The sequence below is a fragment of the Ochotona curzoniae genome, unplaced genomic scaffold, assembly GCF_017591425.1.
Source record: "Ochotona curzoniae isolate NIBS_2020 unplaced genomic scaffold, NIBS_Ocur_1.0 scaffold_2587, whole genome shotgun sequence".
NCBI classification, from domain to species: Eukaryota; Metazoa; Chordata; class Mammalia; order Lagomorpha; family Ochotonidae; genus Ochotona; species Ochotona curzoniae.
The window spans coordinates 20,517,011-20,538,700 of NW_024467096.1; the positions used below are offsets into that span (position 1 = coordinate 20,517,011).

The following is a 21,690-nucleotide window of genomic DNA, read 5'->3' on the forward strand; positions in this document are numbered from 1 at the left end:
AAAAAAAAAAAAGGAAAGGACTGTGGCTGATGGAGGAGTAGCTCATTCTTTCTGGCAACTCATTCTACCCAGCAGCATTGAGGACTGAGCTATTACATAACAGCATAGATTTGCTGTGGATACACTCACCTTGGCCGTGTGACTTTGCTTGTAAAATTTGATGATCTGGAAGTGGCAATGTATCCAGAATGCAGTAAGCTTGTCATTGAAATAACTTTTGGGCAGTTCTGGTGTTATGCCATCAAGGGATGCCAGAGGTCAAATGAACATGCTCCGTGTCAGAATACAGAGTCGATGGTGCTATTTCAGTGGAGATAAAGAAGCAAGCTGGCAGAAAGCCTAAGCTCTTATGGTGGAAGGGAATCTGGGCAGGAGTCCTCAGTGTTTTCACATACATCCAGGATTACATGTAGGATGTCGGAGTCAGGAGACCCAAAAGGCTTACCCACAGTCCCATATCTTTCTGAAACCATATCTTTAGATCTTCTACACATCGGGGCTGTTATTGAGCTGAGAATACAGGGAGATCAGAGTTGTATGAGTACCTTTGAATTACAGCCAGAAAGCTGATGAACCATGAGAACTGACCGAGACATACCCAGTACTTTTATGTCATAGTTTCCTCATTGGTAACATAGTAATAATAAAAGTATATGTCTTAGGAGATGATGAACACTGAATGAAATAATGTCAGTAAAGGGTTGAGCAATGTTCCCTGCCCAAGTTAAGCACTCAACAAATTATAAGTATTAATAGTAGTCAGAATATTCAAATCATAGAATATAAGGAAAAACAGAAACTATGGGAAAGAGGGGAGAAGGTGAGGGATGGGACTCCAACTTTCTGCTGTTGCTGATCCTGGGAGGAAACACTGATGGCTTCGTTGGAGTCCTGCCACCCTTGTAGCAGACTCCTGCTGAGTTTCCAACTCCTGGCTTCAGATCTCAGGCATCCTGAATTGTGGTCCTCTCTTTCCTTCTCCCCCTCTTCCTTCCTTTCTCCCTGCCTCTCCAATTATTGAATTAATTAAAATCTAAAATAACATTTCAAGAAGTATAGTATTACTTTGAAATATAACAAAACATGTAAGGAAGAGAAGGGCAAGATATTTTCTCCAAAGAAAATAATGTTAGATTTAAAACCACATGTCTATAGGTAATCAAAGAAGCATTCCTTTGTAAGCACAGGTTCATACCCTGGTGGGGCTGGAAGGCATGAGAAATAATTTTATCTGATAACGCTCATTTTTCCTGTGAGAAAGGCAAAATTGAAATGTATTACATGACTGACACCCAGGCCAATGGTATATTAACTGATGCAATACCAGAGTAGAGTTGTATTGATTTTTAGCTAAAAAGGACTGTCCACTGCTGGCAAATACAGTTTTTAGCTAAATTATGCAGTGCTGAATAGTATAAGTGCCATTAAGTGGATAAGAAATATATGGTAAAAAGTAGAAGAGAAAATAGCAAAACCAAAATGAGATTTTATGGCAGCTAAGAGCATAACCTTAATTTTAGGTTAATTTTAGGGCACCTCTGTTTTGACACATGAATTGCATTATGATCATGTAAGTCAAAATATTTTTAGAAAAACATCTAGGGCCCGGCACGGTGGCACAGTGGTTAAGGTCCTCACCTTGAACGCCCGGGATCCCATATGGGCGCCGGTTAATCCCGGCAGCCCCGCTTCCCTTCCAGCTCCTTGCCTGTGGCCTGGGAAAGCAGTCGAGATGGCCCAAAGCTTTGGGACCCTGCACCCGCGTGGGAGACCCGGAAGGCTCCTGGCTTCGGATCGGCATAGCATTGGTTGTTGCGCTCACTTGGGGAGTGAATCATGGGACGGAAGATCTTCCTCTCAGTCTCTCCTCTCTGTGTATCTGCCTTTCCAACAAAAAAAAATAATAATAAAAATTAAACAAAGAAAAACATCTAAATTATATTTTAATATAATTATTTTATATGATAATTTCTCTTAGAAGTAATATTTATGCAATAACTGCTTTAAAATTGATTGGAAGAATTGCTACCTATTGCAAATCACTTCTAAATGCATGAGACAAAGTAGGAAATAAAGATTGCTTGATGTAGTTACCATGATTAAATTTAAAAAGATCAAGTATAACATTAACAGGAATAATATGATTCTGCATCTCGTAACATTGTTAATATGCTAGGAATATTGTTATGTGGTTTGGCTTTGTGTACCAGTTGTATGTTGTTTCTCTTTTAATATTTTCCACTAAAAATAAAAAAGATTATGTGTGTTTCCTTATGCCTACCTCATAGGAAACAAATAAGTAGAATTTTGAATACATGAACAGCATTGAGAGCATTTTTTTGGAGAAGTTACACATAAATATGGCAGCTCTATTAAAATATCAAATGAATGTTAGTGTAGTCCCATTTTTAAGTGTTATGCTCACCTAGTAGATTGTGGTAGTTATTTATGTAACTGTACAAAGCATCTATACTTTCCTGGATATATAAGTGAGATATCAGACACTGCATATTATATTTTTATGGTATCATTTTTAAATGAAAATTATATTCATATGAGGTCTTTCTTAGTTCAATTCATAGAACAATGGCAAAGCATTTGAATAGTGAGACTTAAGTTCTAAGAATTTTATTTTTTATGATACAGTGACATCATTTATGGAGAGTAAAATAGCTTGAAGAAGAACAGTATCTTTTGCACCTCTTGGTTTTCTTTTTTTCAAGTTTATTTATTTTTATTGGAAAGGTATATATACAGAGAGGAGAAGAGACAAAGGTGTTCTGTCCGATAGTTCACTCCCCAAGCGGCCGCAATCGTTGGAACTGAGTGAATCCGAAGCCAGGAGCCAGGAGCTTCCTCACAGTCTCCCATGCGGGGTGCAGGGTCCCAAAGCTTTGGGTCATCCTTGACTGCTTTCCCAGACCACAAGCAGGGATCTGGATGGGAAGTGGGGCTGCCGGGATTAGAACCAGTGACCATATGGGATCCCAGCGTGTTCAAGACAAGGACTTTAACCACTATGATATTGCACCGAGCCCACCACTTGGTTTTCAATTGATAGTCACAGGGTTTGTGTGATGGCTTAGCTGGCTAATCCTCCACTTTACAGGCATCTGCCTCCCATCTGAGTGCTGATCTGTGTCCTGGCTCCCATCCAGCTCTCTGTTTGTGTCTTGAGAGGGCAGAAAACAATGACCTAAAGCTACGCTCATGTAGGAGATCCAGAAGAAGCTTCTGGCCCGGTTTCAGATCAGGTCAGCTCTGATCTTTGTAGTCATTTGGGAAGTAAACCAGCCGGTGGAAAAAATCTTTCCTTGTCTTTCTCTCTGTGAATCTGCATTTCCAGATCAGTAAGAAGTTATATCTGGATGATCATGGCTCCCTCAAATTGGGACACCATTGATTGTTCTGTTGTGTGAAGGTGGTTCATCCACACAATCCAGGGTAAAGACATCTGAATGTGTAACTTAGCCTCCTGTGGCGTAAGTTGGATTTTGGTACTTTGATTTAGTGTGATTTGTAATTTAGGACTATTCCTTCATTTAAACCAAAATTAAAAATTGATTTTGGATATAAAACTAAGGATATCAAGGTTAACAAAGACAAGTTCTTTTTTATTATTATTATTGGAAAGAAAGATCCTCCATCTGCTGGTTCACTCCCCAAGTGGCTGCAATGGTGAGAGCTAAGCCAATCCAATGCAAAGCCCAGAGCCAGGAGCTTCTTCCAGGTCTCCCACATGGGTGCAGGATTCCAAGGCTTTGGGCCATCCTCAACTGCTTTCCTAGGCCACAAGCAGGGAGCAGGAAGGGAAGTGAAGCAGCCAGGATATGAATCAGCACCCATATGGGATCCCAGCATATGCAAGGTGAGGACTTTAGCCACTAGGCTACCATGCCAGGCCCAAGGACAAATCCTTGAAAGCTGATCATAGTTCTTCCAGAGGGAAATATTTGTGAATCACCTGTCTTCCAAACGTCTGGCTGAGCCTGTGTCTGAATTTTGGGTCCCCAGTCTAGCCTGTTTTCTTATGCCATTACTTGTCTCTTTGTGTAGGCAGCTCAGCTTTGGCATGCCACTTAAGTTTCCAGACTCCAGCATTGTGATCTTTGCATTTGGTTTGGTTTTCTTCACTTAGTCCTACCATGTCCACACCTTTTTTTTTTAAAAGGAGAACCTTTATCTCCGTTTTCTTACTTGAGATGCAGATAGCCAAACAGGAAGAAAGAGGAAGATAGACAAAGCACCCACTCACTGGTTCACTCGCTAGATTCTATGACAGCCATGGCCATGCCAGATGGAAGCCAGGATGCTTGAACTCAGTCTCGGTTTCCCACATGAGCAGCAGAGGCTGAATCATTTAAGTCATCATCTGTTACATTTCCACGTGAGCACCAGAAGGAAGCTGCAGTTGGAAGAGGAGGAGCTGGGACTCAAACCCAGGCAATTCCATATGGTACATGACATCTCCAACAGTTGTCCAGCTGATAAGCCAAACAGTGACAGGTAAACTTGGGGACATCCCACGTCAAAACAGATAAGAGAACTCTACAACTGTGCATCATCAGCTGTAGAAATCTGTGTGTCCGCTTGTACAATTTTGGACTACTGTTGCATAGGGACCAGCTGAACTTGAGAACTCCAGCTGCTGACGGGTACCATGCACGCCCTTTCCCCAGTTTTTCACATCATAACTGTAGATGTTAACGCATCTCTATAATCCAGCCAATTCTCTAATGTAGTTGACTCCTGGGTTTCATGAGGTCTCTCACACAACCTTTTAGATTTCCTTAAGTTTAATCAATTTCAAATGTAGTCGGGAATGTTCAGTTTGTAAGCCATCACTTCATTTGGAGGCAGTAGTTTTGGCCATGTGATTCTCAACCTTTAGAAAATAACCTGAGGATCTTTTGAGTTAATTACATTTTTGATGTAATACTGATGCCAAGCCCACCACAGACCAATGGTATCAGACTCTCAGGGAGGGAGAGCTGAGGGTCTATATATTTTTTAACCCTGGCTCTTCACTGGGAAAGTTGCTCATTCTGTGTTTACTCTGTTTCCTCACTTTTACTGTGAAAATAATGAAGTTCTAACATGGTCATGCTGAGAGTTGGATGGATGGTTATGTGTGAAATACTTTGAATATGCTTCTTCCATTCCAAATACTCAATAAATGTTACTTACACTTATTACAGGATAAGCTTAGCATTAGAATAAAATAACAATAAGTCCTAAATGATTATAAAACAAATGGATGAATGAAGAAAGTTTGTGAACAGTAACTTGATATTGAAATTAAAATATTCATGGTGTTTCATTTTAATATTTTTAATTTACTCAAAAGCTCCTCAAGTTGTTTTCTACGGGTTCTGAATATTACAGAAATCAGATTTTATTTAACCTCACATGATTATCATGACAAGCAGAAAATACTTGCTTAACAACAACTTAAAATGATAGTGAGATTCTGCAGGTTGCTGGGTTTGTTTATTTCTGTGGCTCTTGAGTACAATGACTGGGACATTTTGGAAAGTCAGTAGAGGAAAGGAATTGGGTTATGAGGGTAGAACAACTGTGCATCTGCTAGCCCAACTTACAAAGAAAATGTAAAGGGCTTTGTGCTGAAGTGTGTGTGTGTGTGTGTGTGTGTGTGTACTTTTTAACTTAATACATATATACATATATATATATTCTAACATTGATTTGGAATGAGTTAACCTATATTAATACCTGCATAAGTATTACTACAACTGCTCTACTTGATTTATCAAAAGTGAATGTATTTTTAAATGTAAGCAGTAGGGGAAACATTATTTAGGCGGTAACTGCAAACTGGAGATTAATGCCGCTTAATTCTACTACTTTTCATGAAATAACACAATGCTGTGCTTCAGCTGGGATGGAGGGTTCTAATTTCTATTGATCAAATAACGAACTTAAATGATTTATTGAGCAAATAAATGATTTATTGCCAAAGCTGCCGGGGGTGCTGGCTGGACAGAGTAGGCAAGCAGCTGCCTCGGCCCTTCGCTGCACATAAGGACTTCAGTCAGGCACTTTAGTTTCGTTTTACGGTTCACAATTATTCCCTCACCCATTTCTGTTGCTTTCCCTGAAGAATGATACGAGAAATTACTCATGAATCCCGTCCACCCCAAGGCTAATGCTAGAAAAGGCATTCCAAGTCTGTCTCTCCTTTGTGACACAATATGTGTACTTGTGTTTTAGTGTTTTATTTTGATAATGACATTTCATTGCTTACTTGGAAAAGAATCTTCCAAAACAGAATAAAGCGTATGTATTCAAGTTTATTTTTGACAAATCACTGACTGGTTGTTCTGTTCTTTTCACGGATATCTTCTGCTAGGTTTGTTACTATAACTCAGCTCCTAACCACACATGAGTCTCCACTAGTCACAGGTTTAATGATCTTACCCCTGTGTTGCTGGGTTAGTTTTCTGAGGCAACTGATTGTTCCTTTGCCTAAAGACAAATGAATGCCAGCATATTCCCTATTAGAAACATACCTTCATACTGAATTCCAACTAGTTTTAATTGTTACATTAGCACGAAGACTTACGTTTGCTGCAGCTATTTGAGTTTGTTTTTAAGAAATGGTACAGTTGTAGCTGATATGATGACTCACAAGCTAATCCTCCACCTGTAAGGTCCGACATCCCGTATCGGTGCTGGTTTGTGTCCCAGCTACTCCACTTCTGATCCAGCTCCCTGCTTATGTCCTGGGAGAGCAGTAGAGAATGGCCCAAGTCCTTGGGACCATACAACCATGTGAGAGACCCAGAGGCAACTCCTGGTTATTGGCTTCAGATCAGTTCAACTCCAACTGTTGCAGCCATTTGGGAAGTGAACCAGTGGGTGAAAGATCTTTCCTTTCTCTCTCTGTCTCTTCTTCTCTCTGTAAATCTTATTTTCAGATAAAAAAATAAACAAATAAGTGAACAAATCTTTACACATATTTTTTTAAATGTCATGGTTGGTGCATATAAAGAAAGCTTGTATAGAAGCATGTAGAAGACATGAAATTCTCCTCAGTATTTTACTTAATGATATATACGTGTGTGTATATATATTATATATATATATATATATATCAGAGCTAGCTTCTTGCTTTAATAAATGGTGGTCCCTTTTCTTTTTTGAAGATTCATTTGTTTATTTGAAATGTGGAGTTACAGAGAGCAACAGCTTCAATCTGTGGTTCACTCTAAAGTGGCCACAATGTGTAGGGCTGAGCCTGGCCAAGGCCTAGAATGCCATGCAGATCTTCCACACAGATCCATAGGCCCAAGTACTGGGCCATCTGCTGCTGCTTTTCCAGGCAAACTAAAGAGATCTGGATCAAGACTGAAGCAGCCCAGACTCAAACTGGCACCCAAATGGGATGCTGACCTCATAGGCAGCGATGTAACACTCTAAGCTACAGCACTGGTCCCAGCAGTTTTCTTTCTTAAATGTTATCAAATTATTCATTAACTGACTTCCCAGTGGTTAACAGAACACATCAGAGAATTGGCAATGTTAAAGATTCCATAGTATTAGCCTTTAAAAACAAGAAAACTGTGCTCAAAATAAGTTGAAATGAAAAGTCCAGTAAGAAACCATGATGAAAACCTAGGCTATAGCCCAGGTATTGACACAGAGCAAAGTCCCTTTCTACCTACTTTCCAAATGTACCATCTGTGATCATTCTTTTCTATACTTTTTTTGTATTCTTAATATTTGGCACCATCTCTGAGACATACTATAAAAAATCCAGTTTGTGTATAAAAAAAAAAAAAAAGATGCTTCAGCAAAGGTGAACTTCAAAAAGGCCAGCAGCAGAAAGCCACTGTTGGGGTGCCACCCCTGTTGGTAGAGAGCAGCACCTGAGCTTGGCTGGGTTGGCTTTTGTAAGGTTGTGGGTGCAGGGCTGAGCAGGCCAGAACTCCTCATGTGGTTCAGTGTTTGGTCCACAAGAAAGCGAGCCATCGAGGAGATGCTCAGATGTGACCATGAACTGCAGCTAAGCCATTCAGGGTCTTCTTAAAATAAAGCTTTGCTTGGTTTTCTCAGCACAGCTTTCTAAAAGTTGACACAGCAAGATTGCTTCTCACCAGGTTCTATTTTTAAATCCCACAAAAAAAAATGTTTTATCTTCAGGATTGAGTTTTCTGAGCCGTCTTTGGTGAATCTGGCCATCTTGCCAGAATGTTCAGTGGTTGCACACTGTTAACTCAGCCTGTTAGAAAAAGGAAGGGACGGAGGAAAAGGAGGAAGGGGACATGGAGCCCACAACTCTCAGCATCTATTTAGTGTTATTATAAGCATATATATGAATTCAATTTTTTCTTCAACAACTCAAGGAGTTGGAAATTTAGGGTGTGAAAAGCTAACAAGCTTACACAAAGCCATACAGCTGGTAAAATAGCAGTGCTGGCTTTGAACCAAGAACAGCTAACCTCAAAGAATGACCTCGCATCTACTCACTGTGTCTCTGAATTGGCTGTTTCCCTGAACAATTACTAAAAGGCTGTTGACTTTTAATTTTTTTTCTTTTTTAGTTAATCAAACATGCAATTTGTATTGTGTTATCCTGTTGGTTGAGCAAGCGGAAATATAGCTAGAGGCAGGAAATTGAGGTAAAAATAATCCAACCTTTGGGGTGAGATGATCCCGAATTCCCATTCTGCTCTGCCACTTACAGATTGTGTGACTAAAACTTTAAAATTTCCCATTTCCTTATTTCGTAAAACAGAAAAAATACAAACAATATTGATTCCAACACAATCAAACCATCCTCCCCAAGGTAGACTTACTCTAACAAACCCAGATATGTAATAATTCATCTTGATTTTATGACAATAAGACTCTACAGAGTTATATAACAGTAAACCCTGAAATTACTCCTGTGAGTGCTAGCTATTGCTATTATCACTAGCTTATAAAGTACCAATGTATACAAGTGCTATGTTGGGATTAATATGCAATGAGAGCTAAATAAATATATCAGAACTCCTGTAGTGATGAACTTTCCTCTAGAAACTCTCAATTTTTTTGGCTCTTAGAACTTAGCTCATCTTCTAGCTTAACGCCCAAGCCAAGTTTTACCAACATAGCCCAATCTTAGAGAGTAGAAGAGCCCTTATAGGCAACCAGGAGATCTGGCTCTTATTTTCACCCTGTGAGCCTCTTTTTGTCCTTCGTGCTGACTCCACTTGCTTCTGCTAGTGAGACCCAGAAATCTAAGCCAGAAGCAGGATGCCTGAGCTAGGAGAGAAGGGCTTCAGAGAGGAAGTAATCAAGGAATAAGGCCCCAGAGAGGAGTTAGAATGGGAATCTCATTATGAAGGAACTGAGCAGAGAAAAGCACAAATGATGAAACCAATGTAGGGAATACAGGATTTTAAGCTAAGACCTGAGAATTTCCAAGTCTATTTAGGTGGCTCCACCAACTTCAAATAAAGATAAGAAAGACATGATGAAAAGTGGTGCAGACAAGAGGTCACTATGACCAGTGCTGGGCAAGTAGAAGAGTGATGTGCTCTTAATCTGAACACACAGTGGAGGCATAGGTCAACAGCATATGTAGAATGACCTTTGGCTTCCAGCCTGGAAAGGGCTGCAGTTCTGTTGTTGTTCAGACCTTCAATTGTCCCAAAAACTTTGGCATATATCATTCAGCTATTTCTGTCTTATTGACTAAGCCTTTTCATATTTGACCTGAAAGTTGGATGAAACCATGGCTACTCTGGCCATGTATAGGATTACATTGTTACACTAAGTAGGAAAATAGCAACAGAGATTACTACATGCCAGATACTTTTATAGATGTCATGGGATATTTTATTTCCTACCATCCTCACAAATCACAGAGCATGGCTGGCAGAAGTCAGGAACTGTGCCCAACTCTAGAAGGTATCTCAATACTCAATCCTCAACATTTTTTACAAAGTGCTCAGGTGTACTTTCTATGCTGATGATAACCAAAAGGCTATTTTGGTTTGCATCAAAAGTGGAAAGCAAGGGCCCGGTGGTGTGGCCTAGTGGCTAAAGTCCTCGATTTGAATGTCCCGGGATCCCATATGGGCGCCAGTTCTAATCCTAGCAGCTCCACTTCCCATGCAGCTCCCTGCTTATGACCGAGGAAAGCAGTCGAGGACGGACCAAAGGTTTGGGACCCTACAGCCCGCGTGTGGGATACCCAGAAGTTGCTCCTGGATCCTGGCTTTGGATAGGCATAGCATCAGCTGTTGCGTTCACTTGGGGAGTGAATCATTGGACGGAAGATCTTCCTCTCTGTCTCTCCTCCTCTCTGTATATCTGACTCTCCAAAAAATAAATAAATCTTTAAAAACAAAAAAGTGGAAAGCAAGCACAGACGTATCAGGTCAGGAAACCCGGATTTAATTCTGTGTTCCAGAGCTTAATAGGTAGACAAAGCGTTTTTCCTTTCTTAGTATCTGTTCCTTAAACTACAAATGAGGAGAATAAAACCTAACTTTATAGGACGACCTATAACACTTACATGGTGTAACCCTATGTGCTTGTAAATTCTTAAGCTCTAACCAATAAATATAGTTCAGATATATACTAGAAAAGCTGTGTATCATAATATAATCAGACAATTTTGACATGATAGCAAGAAAAGAAGAGAAAGAAAGAGACAGAAAGAGCTGGACCAGTTTGAAACAAGGAGGCTATGTGGATGGTAGGGACCCAACTTCTTTTGCTCTCACCTGCTGCCTCTCAGGATCCAACTAACAGGAAGCCAGTTTAGAAGCAGAATGGCCAATGTCAAAACACCAACTCCAATATGGGATGAAGGTGCCCCACGTGACTGCATTTAACTTGCTGCACCACAACCCCTGCCCCAGGATTATATTTTTCTGAGTGATTAGTTAGTTCAGTTTTTAACTAGTACAGCTGATGCCACCAAATTGATTCATACAAACGTATTGACAGTTTGACAAGTATTATCTAACACCATCAATACACGTGTTTTCACAGTGAAAAAGATGCTGAAGGACACCTATTGTAATAATGTGAGGAAATAATGGGAAGGGAAGAAGGGAAGGAAGGGGGGAACCCCTGTATCTATAAAAGAGTATCATAGAAAATAAAAATTAAAAAGATGTATTAAGATCAGAAAAACATGTAAGTAATATAAATGTACAGAATAGCAATAGTCTTTTGTAGAGGTTAAATACATTATACATATGTATTATACAGTCATATGTAGTATATGGTGATAATACTTAAATTTGAATTAAAAATGTTTAGTGTTTGAATCCTTTTTGGGAAGAGGAAAAGGATTATTACATCTTAATACTGTTAAGAAAATGTTCTGGACCCAGCACAATAGCTTGGTGGCTAAATCCTCACATTGCATGCCACCGGGATCCCATATGAGCACCAGTTTGTGTCCCAGCTGCTCCACTTTTCTTCCAGTTTCCTGCTCGTGGCCTGGGAAAGCAGTAGAAAATGGCCCAAAGCCTTAGTATTTTTCACCCAAATGGGAAAACTGGAAGAGACTCCTGGCTCTGGCTTAGGATCAGCTCAGCTCCAGTCATTATGGTCCCTTGGGGAGGGATCTTTCTCGCTTCTCCTTCTCTCTGTAAATCTGGTTTTGCAATTAAAATTTTTAATGACCTTCACTTCAGAGGCTCCATAAAAGATTCTCCATATCTGGCTGGGTTCTACCAACAATATTCATGTGCTATAATGGTCTCTGGCATACCACATGGATTCTTTATTATGTTATTTTCCAAGTTTCTTAAGCTTTCTTTAAAAACGCAAATATAAGGTAGGTTTAGGTGTATATAGACAATAAGAATGTGTATTATGAAGAAATTATAGTGCTTCTTATTAGGATAAGTGCTCGTTCTGTATGTTTGAATGGCTTTCTCCTTTTGAGCGTGACACTATCCATGGCAACTTAGCTGTTCTGTCTGAACAGCCTTGCTTCATCTCTCCTTAAAACCCCCACAACTCGCCTACCCAGGACAAATTTACAAGAATGCTGCGGTCTGAAAAGCCTTTCTGTTAAAATCTGCATCTACTTCCCAAAGTTGCATTTGAAGCAATTCAGTGCCTCAGCTATTTTTTCTGTCTACAGATACCTCAAACAATGCAGGGCTAATTACCAAAGCTTGGACGGAATCTTCAAAGAAGCCCTCAGCGTGTTCTGTACTTAATAGGTGCTTCATGCTCTTCATCGCTGAAATCTCGCTGCTGTAGATTGGTCCAAAAATTTTGTATTGTGTATAATTTTGTGAAACCTCCTTAATGGAAGATCTAAGATTTGAGATTTGATTCTCAAAAAGGAAAAAAAAATGCAAGGATTAGAATTGCAAATGAAAGAAGACTGTTTATGTCATCTGTACTCAATAGATTGCTGTGGTCTAGAAGAAATAAGTCCATTCTATACCTCTGTGTTGCATTTGCATATAGCTAAATATCCTCCAATATTCCATTAAAAAAAGGTGTAGTTATTTTTCATTAAAGATCAAGAATCCCCAAACTTTCAGTAATATGATACTCCCAAATACATTTAAGATAATTACATTTCAATATTTGATACTCCCTGGGATGTTTAGTTCTTAGATTTGCATAAAGAATTCCTGCTGTGGGTATCCAACAAACACAAACACAATAAACCCATTTAGATGCTCTATAACACTGAACAATTTTACATTGTATCTTTAAAACAAATTCCTTTTGTTTTGTTAAATGGCAAGAAACATCAAGATCAGTTTAGACATGCTGTAGGATTCTCTCTATCTCTCCCTCCTCTCTCCCTCTTTGCCTTCTTTCCTCTCTCTCTCATTTGTTTCATTGGTTTTATTCTAAACATGATTGTGTTAAGCGAGTGCCTGGGATGTGTCCCCTGCAGACTCATTCACTGCTCACTTAATTCCTGACTACAGAAAATATGGATGTTTTTACCACTTAGAGTGACCAGTATTGAAAAAGTCATTTCACAATACGCAAGTGATGAATTAAATGTGTCACTATAGCATTGGTGTGTGAGCAACTATCTCTGTCCACTTGTGTATTAGTAGGCCCTGGCTGTCATGTACTGGCCGCTTCAGTAATTCCCAGCTGCTCTCCTTGCCTCCAGCCTTCTAACTTCCAAATCCTTTTCCCACCCGTTAGCCAGAATGGATTTCCTACAGCACAGATTTAACAATGTCACTTCTGCTTTAAACCCCATAATGGCTCCACATTGCCCTTTACAACAAAAATAAACTCGTTAGCCTGATTTTTAAGACCATCTTCCTCTAAAATCTCATCTGGCCTCATTTTCCCCAACCCTGCTTCTACTATAGACATACTGTCCTTTGAGATGCCAGAAGGCTCTGCCTGCTATAACCTGAGGTCTTTCTTCTGTGTCATTTTTATTCATGCTTATCTTCCAAAGCTGCCCTACACACACACACACACACACACACACACACACACACACACGCGCGCGCGCTCGCGTCCCCGCTACCCTAGCTGGATGATTTCTGCCTTCTGTTCACATTCCAGTGTCTCCTCAGTGAGACCTCTCCTGACCTTGACATCAGACAAAGGACCACTGCGTTCTTCACATCCTTTCTTTCTCTGCCATAGTCTGCTCATACCTTTGTATTTGCTCATTTAATTGTGTTCCTTTTCCAAGAAATATGAAGTTTTCTGAGGACAGAAACTGTGCCTGCCTTTTGAATTGTAGAGTCCTAGAATTTAGCAAATATGTAAGTGGTCATCAAAAACATTTACAGAATAAATGAAAGACAGTCCTTTACCTAAACCTTAAAATGAAGTCATAAAGTATACAAAAAGTAGGGCATAATCTGTTTCATTAATCATCACTTAGGTCTTTCTTCTGGGGAAAGACCATGACTTTAAAACTATAGAATGTATTAGAAGTAAAACTTTAGTAATTAGCTTTCATTATAAAATGTAAGTACATACAACTTAAAGAATAAACATATTCATGTCAAGAAAAAGCTGATTACTGTCTTCAAATAGTTCTCCTTATCTCCTTTTTTTGATTATCACAAATGGAAGGTTTTGGTTTTTTGAGATCACTTTGTGCTGATTAAGATGCATGAAATCTATAAATATCAAAAAGTGACATAAATCCATGTATGTTCAATTTATTGGTGTTCTTGGTTTTTCTAGTAATGTCATTTTGCTCAAAAGTTCAAAGGAAACTTACTTTTTTGATATTGATACATAATCCTGCTGGCTGAATCTAGCATCCTGAGTGATCATGTATGACTAGCAAGCAACCTTTATTCCATTACAATGTAACTTTGCCTAAACAAATCCATGAGATACTTGGACATCTAGCATGCATTGCACCTTGATTCTTCTAGAACTGATCTTACCTTCATGACTGACAGATACAATTCCGAGGCATTGAATTCCTTTTATGCATTTTAGTTTAATCAATCAATAGCAATACTGCATATAAGTGACTTTACTTGAATTTTACCTTTAATTAATAGTAATCTTATTGTTGATTTAATTTTGATTAACATAAAATTATCGCTAAAATCAAACAAAGTGTTAGCTGGTGTTTGTAAAAACAAAATAGAGTATGTGATGTAGATTTGACTGGACTCTGTTGTTTCAATTTCTTAACTGATTGTCACATGTCCAATGGATAAGCCAACTGCCTCCGGCCTCAGATCTTTCCTGTACCTACATATCCTGTGGCTTAGAAGAGATGCCTTGAAACCCTTATCCATGGTGATGGATAGTAACTCCAGACATGCTCACCCTCCGGGAATTATCATGTCTTATCTATAATATTGTCATGAGTTTCCCCTAGCCATTGAAGAAGAAGGATGAACTAAAGTAATAATATGTGTGATGGTGCTGTGAAGGAAGCCTGTACGGCCACAGGAGAGATTCCAGGGGTGACTCATGGGTTACATTACACATCCGGGATTGTTTTCACCTCAGAAAAGGCAAGATATATTGCGAGCTGTCAAGGGTCAGTCTATGGCAGGTCCAAATGAAATTTTAAGACAGTGTTAATAATAATAATCGCCTTCAAAACATATTTAAGTCATATCAAAATATTACTTAACATAGATATAGTTTGGACATAATCAGGTTTAACTTTCCCTGTGAACTTTATTGCTGATTTTCAAACTTGGATTGAATCTCATCAAAACCAAAATTTCACAGTCAGTCTTTTAACCATGTGTCAGAATGTCAAAAAAAAAAAAAAGTACTTGCAGAATCAAGATGGCGGAATAGGGTAAGGACACAATTAAATGGACAGAAAAACATTTAATCAGGACGAAGCAGAGAAGACACATTCCAGGAAATAGGAAAGGACAGAACAACAGCAGAGGGTACCTGGAGACTGACAGACACAGGAAAACAGTGGACACTGTGGTGTGGTGTTGCAGTGACTGATACTCCAGCACGGGTATCTGAACTCCACCAGCAACCAGGTGGGAAGGAATTTCACTGGGAACTTGGGAGGTGATCCCAGACAAAGAACTGTCTGTCCTGCTGGTTCATTTGATTTGACTAGGAGCAGAGACAGAGCAACAGATCCCAGACAGACAGTGTGAGAACATGGTGGATTTCACAGCCCAGTCAGCCACCTGGAGCAAAATTGGGCATCATTTTGCATAAGGAGGCAAAGGCAAGGGAAAGGACTGAGCATATGCTGAGCTGGGAGTGAACTCATTTCTGACTCAGTGAACTGCAGCAACATGGCATACTACAGGTTTCACCCTAGAAAGGTCTGAGTAGCCCTCAGACATGATGGCCAGCAGGTCAAGAACTCTAGTAGTGGTACCTCAGGCGTCATTTTGAACACTGTGGCAATAGCTTTAGGACTGCAGGGGACAACACTGAACTGCACATGTGCTGAGCTCGCGAGAACTCACTGAATTCCGTGGATTGCACTGGTCTTGCAGGAAAATAATACCGACTGTGCCATCGTACAGGTCAAAATAGGTCCTGTGGCACCCAGACCTAATGTCCAACAGGTTCCGACAAGATCAGCACCACCAACAACCTAATTATATAGGATACCTAGTGGTCTCTCTAATCCTGGGGCTTGCTCCAACCGAAAGTGGGAGAAAGGTTGCAGAGACAATGGTGCAGCTTCAGCACGGTATCACAGGAGGTGGAGAGTGGTGAGCCAGTAGCTGGGGCTTTGGAGGCCACGGTGGAAATCTAACATAAGAACCCAGACCTGGAACTCACTGGAGGTAGTGGCACAAGCGACTCAAACAAAGAGCCATGTACCAACCACAGTAAGTAAAATCAAACTATAGACTTGTGGGTGATACAGCTTAGAAACCTGCCCCAAGGAGAAGACTCTGCTAACCAGAAGTACAATGACCAAGAGCAAAAGAAGAGACAAAGGCACAATGAATATTACCAAAAACTCCCCTGAAAAGGAACAAAACCCTTTGCCAACCTCAGAGTTCTGAGGAAGACATTGAGAAAATGGGGGACACAGAATTCAGAAAACTCATTTTAAAACTTCTGATCAAAAATCAGAAGCATATACAACAGTTCAAAGAATTTAAGGAAGCAATAAAGCAAATCAAGGCTGATATATCAGAGATTAAGAACACAGTAGAGCAAATTAAAAGTAGAGTGGAGAGTCTCCAAAATAAAATGAATGAAGCAGGAAAAAGAATCTCAGAATTGGAAGATATTTCCTGTCACCAGGGGGAAGCAAATAAAAAGCTGGAAGCAGAGTTGGATCAGGCCAAAAAAAGTATTCAAGAATTGAAAGACACTATTAAGAGGCCAAATATCAGAGTTATGGCAGTCCCAGAAGGTGTAGAAAGAGAAGCTGAGTTTGCAAATGTATTTAATGAAATAATCAAGGAAAATTTCCCTAATCTGGAGAAAGAATTGGGAAACAAGATCCAGGAGAGGCACAGAACTCCTAACAGGCTTGATCAAAAAAGATCTTTACCAAGACACATCATCATCAACCTCTCTTCAATTGAACATAAGGAAAAAATCCTTAAATGTGCACATGAAAAAAATCAATTGACATATAAAGGAATGCCAATTAAACTCACAGGAGACCTCTCAGAGGAACTTCTACAGGCAAGAAAAGAATGGAATGACATATCCCAGATTCTAAAAGCAAAATATTTATCGGCCTAGGATAACACATCCAGCAAAGCTTTCTTTTGTCTTTGAAAATGAAATAAAATTCTTCCACAGTAAAGGAAAGTTAAAAGAATTTGCCTCTCTCAAACCTGCCCTACAAATAAATGATACTTCAAGATGTTCTCTTGACAGAGAAGAGGAATAGCACCTACCAAAACCAAAGGCAAACGGGAAGAACATCCCAGTAAAATGACAACAGGAGACTAAACCAATGAACAAACCATTCCTAAAATGACAGGACCAAAGTACCACCCATACATACAAAACTCTGAATGTAAATGGCTTAAGCTCAATCAAACGTTATAAATTAGTAGACTGGATTAAAAGCAAAACCCACCTATTTTATTTTCTGGAGGAGACACACTTTACCAACAAAGATCAGTGGAAACTATATCACTTGGGCTTTGTTGTTTTCTGTTTGTTTCATCTCTTCAAAATACTTTCTTCTGATTAAATCATTCAATGACACGTAGATCATACAGTAGCATCATTTTCTTCAAGAAGGTTCTTGATTTTCATTTCTTCAGCTACACATCAGTCATTTAGTAGTATGTTATTTAACTTCATGATGTTGTTAATTTCTTTTTTTCTCCCTGATGTTGATTTTGGTTTGTGGCTTTTCATTTAAGGAAATGTATAGTAGCTCTGTAATAGAGATAGTCATATCTAGTAACATGTTATTTAACTTCAAGGCATTGTACATTTCTATTTTTCTTTCTATTGTTGATTTTGTATTATGACTTTTCATTTAAGGGGATGTACAGTAGCTGTGAAATGGAGACTAACATCCATATGTGAAGATACGATGTACTATGCATTTCTACTTCCAAAGATGGATTTACAATGAAACTGTTCACTGTATCTTGACAATAGGATGCTGGACTCTCTGCCATTGTCCATGCCCACAATGATGGACATATGACTGTGTATGAAGAACGATATTTTAGTAATGATATGGAGGAACTAGGTGGGGGGGAGGGAGTTGGGAAGGGGATAAGGGAAATGCCAGGAGCCTATGGAATTATAACATAAAATGATAATAATGATAATAAAATGAAAAAAAAAAGTACTTGCTCTAAGAAAATATGAGAATAGTGTGAGAATAGTGAATTAACATGGCTGGGAAACAAAATGCTTATAGAAGCAACTAGTTTCCTTTTTATCCAAGTAAAGCTTTAGAATTCTATTTCACAAGGTCATAGGATCATGCTTCCTGATCAGTTTTTTAAAAAGAAGCCAGCAGCTGGTGTGGGATACCAGGTGTGCTGACTGCCAGCGAGAAGGAAACAGCCACAGCAGACGCCAAAGATAATTGCACCAGTGTTTAAAACTGGTGTGAAAGAGCTTCAGCTCCTACCTGAGAGGGTCAACATGCATCAAAACCAGAAATACTATCCACCAGTGATGAGAAGCAGAGGATAAGGCAGGAAGTGTTCATTTTCATTACAATAAGGATACTGCTACCCAGTTTATCCTTTTTGTTTTGATTTGTTTAATTTTTTATGGTTCCTTGAGGAGTGGAGTAGATATTTATATCATAATACTGTATTTAAGTGCTAATATTGTTCACTTGCCATTTGAGGATCCAAAACTGTAACACAGTTTGTTGGATTCCCTACTGTCATAAAACAACTAACTCCATTCCTGTGGTGTGGGTAATGATAGGTATAAAGGCACCAAATGGGAGTGTTTGCTGTTTCATTTGTCTTGGAAATTGCCCCCCAAGACTTTGTGATGCAAAGACACTAGAGGATGAAAATACGTAATTTTTCAATCATTAGCCTCTTCACAAGGCAGAAAACAACTTTTGTATCAGTCAGTGCCTGCTCTACTTGTTCTGGCTTCTAGAACCAACTTAAAAGAAATGAGAGGGCGGTGTTGGTAAAGAACCTTCCAGCCATTAAAATAAAAAGAAAGAAACTGTTAAAAAAATTTTGTTGAAAAGATCCTTCTGGTGGGCTTATAATTTCCTTAATATGCGATTTTGGTTAGTCCTGAGCATATGAAACGACTAAGAAGACTTTATCATCCTCAGAAACAATGAAACTCTGCTGAGTCTGCAGTAATGCAAGTTTTGAGGTTATTTTTCTTTTCTGCCTAGTTGATCTCCATATGCCACCCAAATATGAGTAATACTTTTGAATCCCTCTGGGAAGCCATCAGCTGTTCTTAGGCTACTTTCCTGGCACATACCAGAGGGAAATATTGTTTATGCAGCCTAAAATGCAGCGGCTTGTCCTGATTTCATCTATGCGGCAAACATCAATGATCAAAGGATATAAAATTGAAGATGGAGTAATTAATGTTAACTTCAACTCAAAAAGTTGAGTTGTTTGATCACTTACTTTTGATTCAAGACTGCAAAATCACAGCCCTTTGATCAGATACACTCCTCACTAATCCTAGTGATAGGACCTATCTCTAGCACTTAATGGTAGAAATACAGCACACTAATTTGCTTTTCAATGAAAGCAATGGCTTTCTATAGGAAAGCAAATCCTGGACTGCTAGTGCTCTTATTTTGGAAGCTTGTTGAAGCAGTGGTTATGCTTTTCTGAGCTTCTAAATAAAATAAATGAACCTTGGAGGACAGAGTATGTAGAAAAGTCATAGTGTGTACTCACCTTTAAAAAGTATGTCACAGGCCCAGCGCAGTATCCTAGTGGCTAAATCCTCAGCTTGCATGCACCTGGGAATCCCATATGGGCACTAGTTCTTGTCCTGGGTGCTCCACTTCCCATCCAGGTCCCTGCCTGTGGCCTCAAAAAGCAGTAGAGGAAGGGCCAAAGCCTTCAGACTCTGCACCTGCGTGGGAGACCAGGAACAAGCTCCTGGCTTCAGATCAGCTTAGCTCCAGCTTTTGAGGCCATGTGAGGAATGAACCAGCAGATGAACGATCTTTCTGTCTCTCCTTCTATGTGTAAATCTGATTTTCCAGTAAAAATACCAAATAAATCTTTTTTAAAAATATGTCACAGTAGGGATTAGCCTTGTGGTGCAATGGGTTAAGATGCTGCTTCTGAAACTGGCATTCCATGTGGGAACCCTAGTTTGAGTCCTGGCTGTTCCATTTGCAATCCAGTTGCCTGATAATGTGCCCGGGAAGGGTGCAGAAGATAGCTCAAGTGCTTGGGTCCCTGTCAACCACATGGGCGATTTTGATAGGTTCCAAGCTGCAGAATTTGGTTCAGACCAGCACTAGTCTTTGTGGCCATCTGAAGAGTAAATCACCAAATAGAAGATCTATCTTTCCCTTCCTCTCTGTCACACTGCTTTGCAATTAAATAGATCTTATATAGGTAAGAAAATAAGCAAGCATAATAAAACTTTATTGGTTGAACCCAAGTAGTAAGTATACAGGAAACTCACCATAAAATTCTCTTAACTTGTGATTTGTTCAACATTTTGTGTCTGTGTGTGCATGTGGATAGTGTTAGAAAATATACTTAAGAAGTTTTGTAACAAAAATTATATTTTAATACATGGGAAAATTATGCACAATTTAGAAAAATATTGCACAATGACATCATATTGTTGAATCTTAATGAATTTTGATGTTGGGAAATTTTTGCTTTTTGAAAGCTTGGAAAATAGAAATATTTTTGAGAAACTTGGTAAACTCTTCAGTGATTGTTTCACAGACCAAGAGCCATTTCAAAGATCGAAGTATCACCATGAGGAGCGCTTATCAAACTAAAAGTGTTTTATATACCATCGTCGTGTATTACCAATACCAGTGAGTAACTGGGAAACCTATTTTCCCAAGAGGTTTAATCTTAAAGTAAAAATAATTTTAAATATGTGGGCTCATGCACATGACATTCATTATAGTTTAAAATAACACATTGTTTGAGATTTAATTTCTTTTCCAACAAAATGCCCTTCAGGGTGAGATTGTCATGTGTATTGCTGGAGCATGCCTGAAGTGAAAGCACAGGTTCTGTCATCACACAGTCATTGTTGAGAGGGAGGAAATCCTGTGAATATCTGTTTACGTTCTCAAAAAATATCAGAAGACATCAAGTCCTTCCGCAATTAGTCATTTTTTAAAGTACTACTTCTTAAATTTTTGATTTTGTGGTTACAAAGAGTTAATGTACAAATTTAAACCTTTTTTGTTTAAACCTTTTCTTATTTTTAAACCTTTTTTATTTATCAGTTATGATAAATAACATTAAATGTATTTTACATTTTGGGGAAATTTACTACTTCATGGTTATGTGACAAAAGAGTACAGAATTCCAAGTTTTACGTTGTATTTTTGTTTTCTTTTAGTTATTTAGCTAGATGAGCAAATGTTATGTAAGTCACAATACCACTCATAAATATAGTGATAATTTCCACTCCAGATCCCTTCCCTCCTCATTCCCTATTTCTTTTAATTTTTATAATGACATACTTTCAGTTCACTTCACAATCACTAGCCCAATGATCCAATAGATAAGTTGATATTTTCTTAGACTAAAACAGAATTATGATATATGACATAGCTGATCTTATGATAGTACCCTTAAACTACCATAATTAGAATACTAA

At 38.9% G+C, this 21,690-nt stretch overlaps 1 protein-coding gene across 3 annotated transcripts in view; it reads left to right on the forward strand.

Annotated features, from left to right (window-relative positions):
* The window catches only part of PEX5L (peroxisomal biogenesis factor 5 like), a 212,528-nt gene that overhangs the window by 32,081 nt on the left and 158,757 nt on the right, over positions 1 to 21,690 (forward strand). The window lies entirely within an intron of this gene.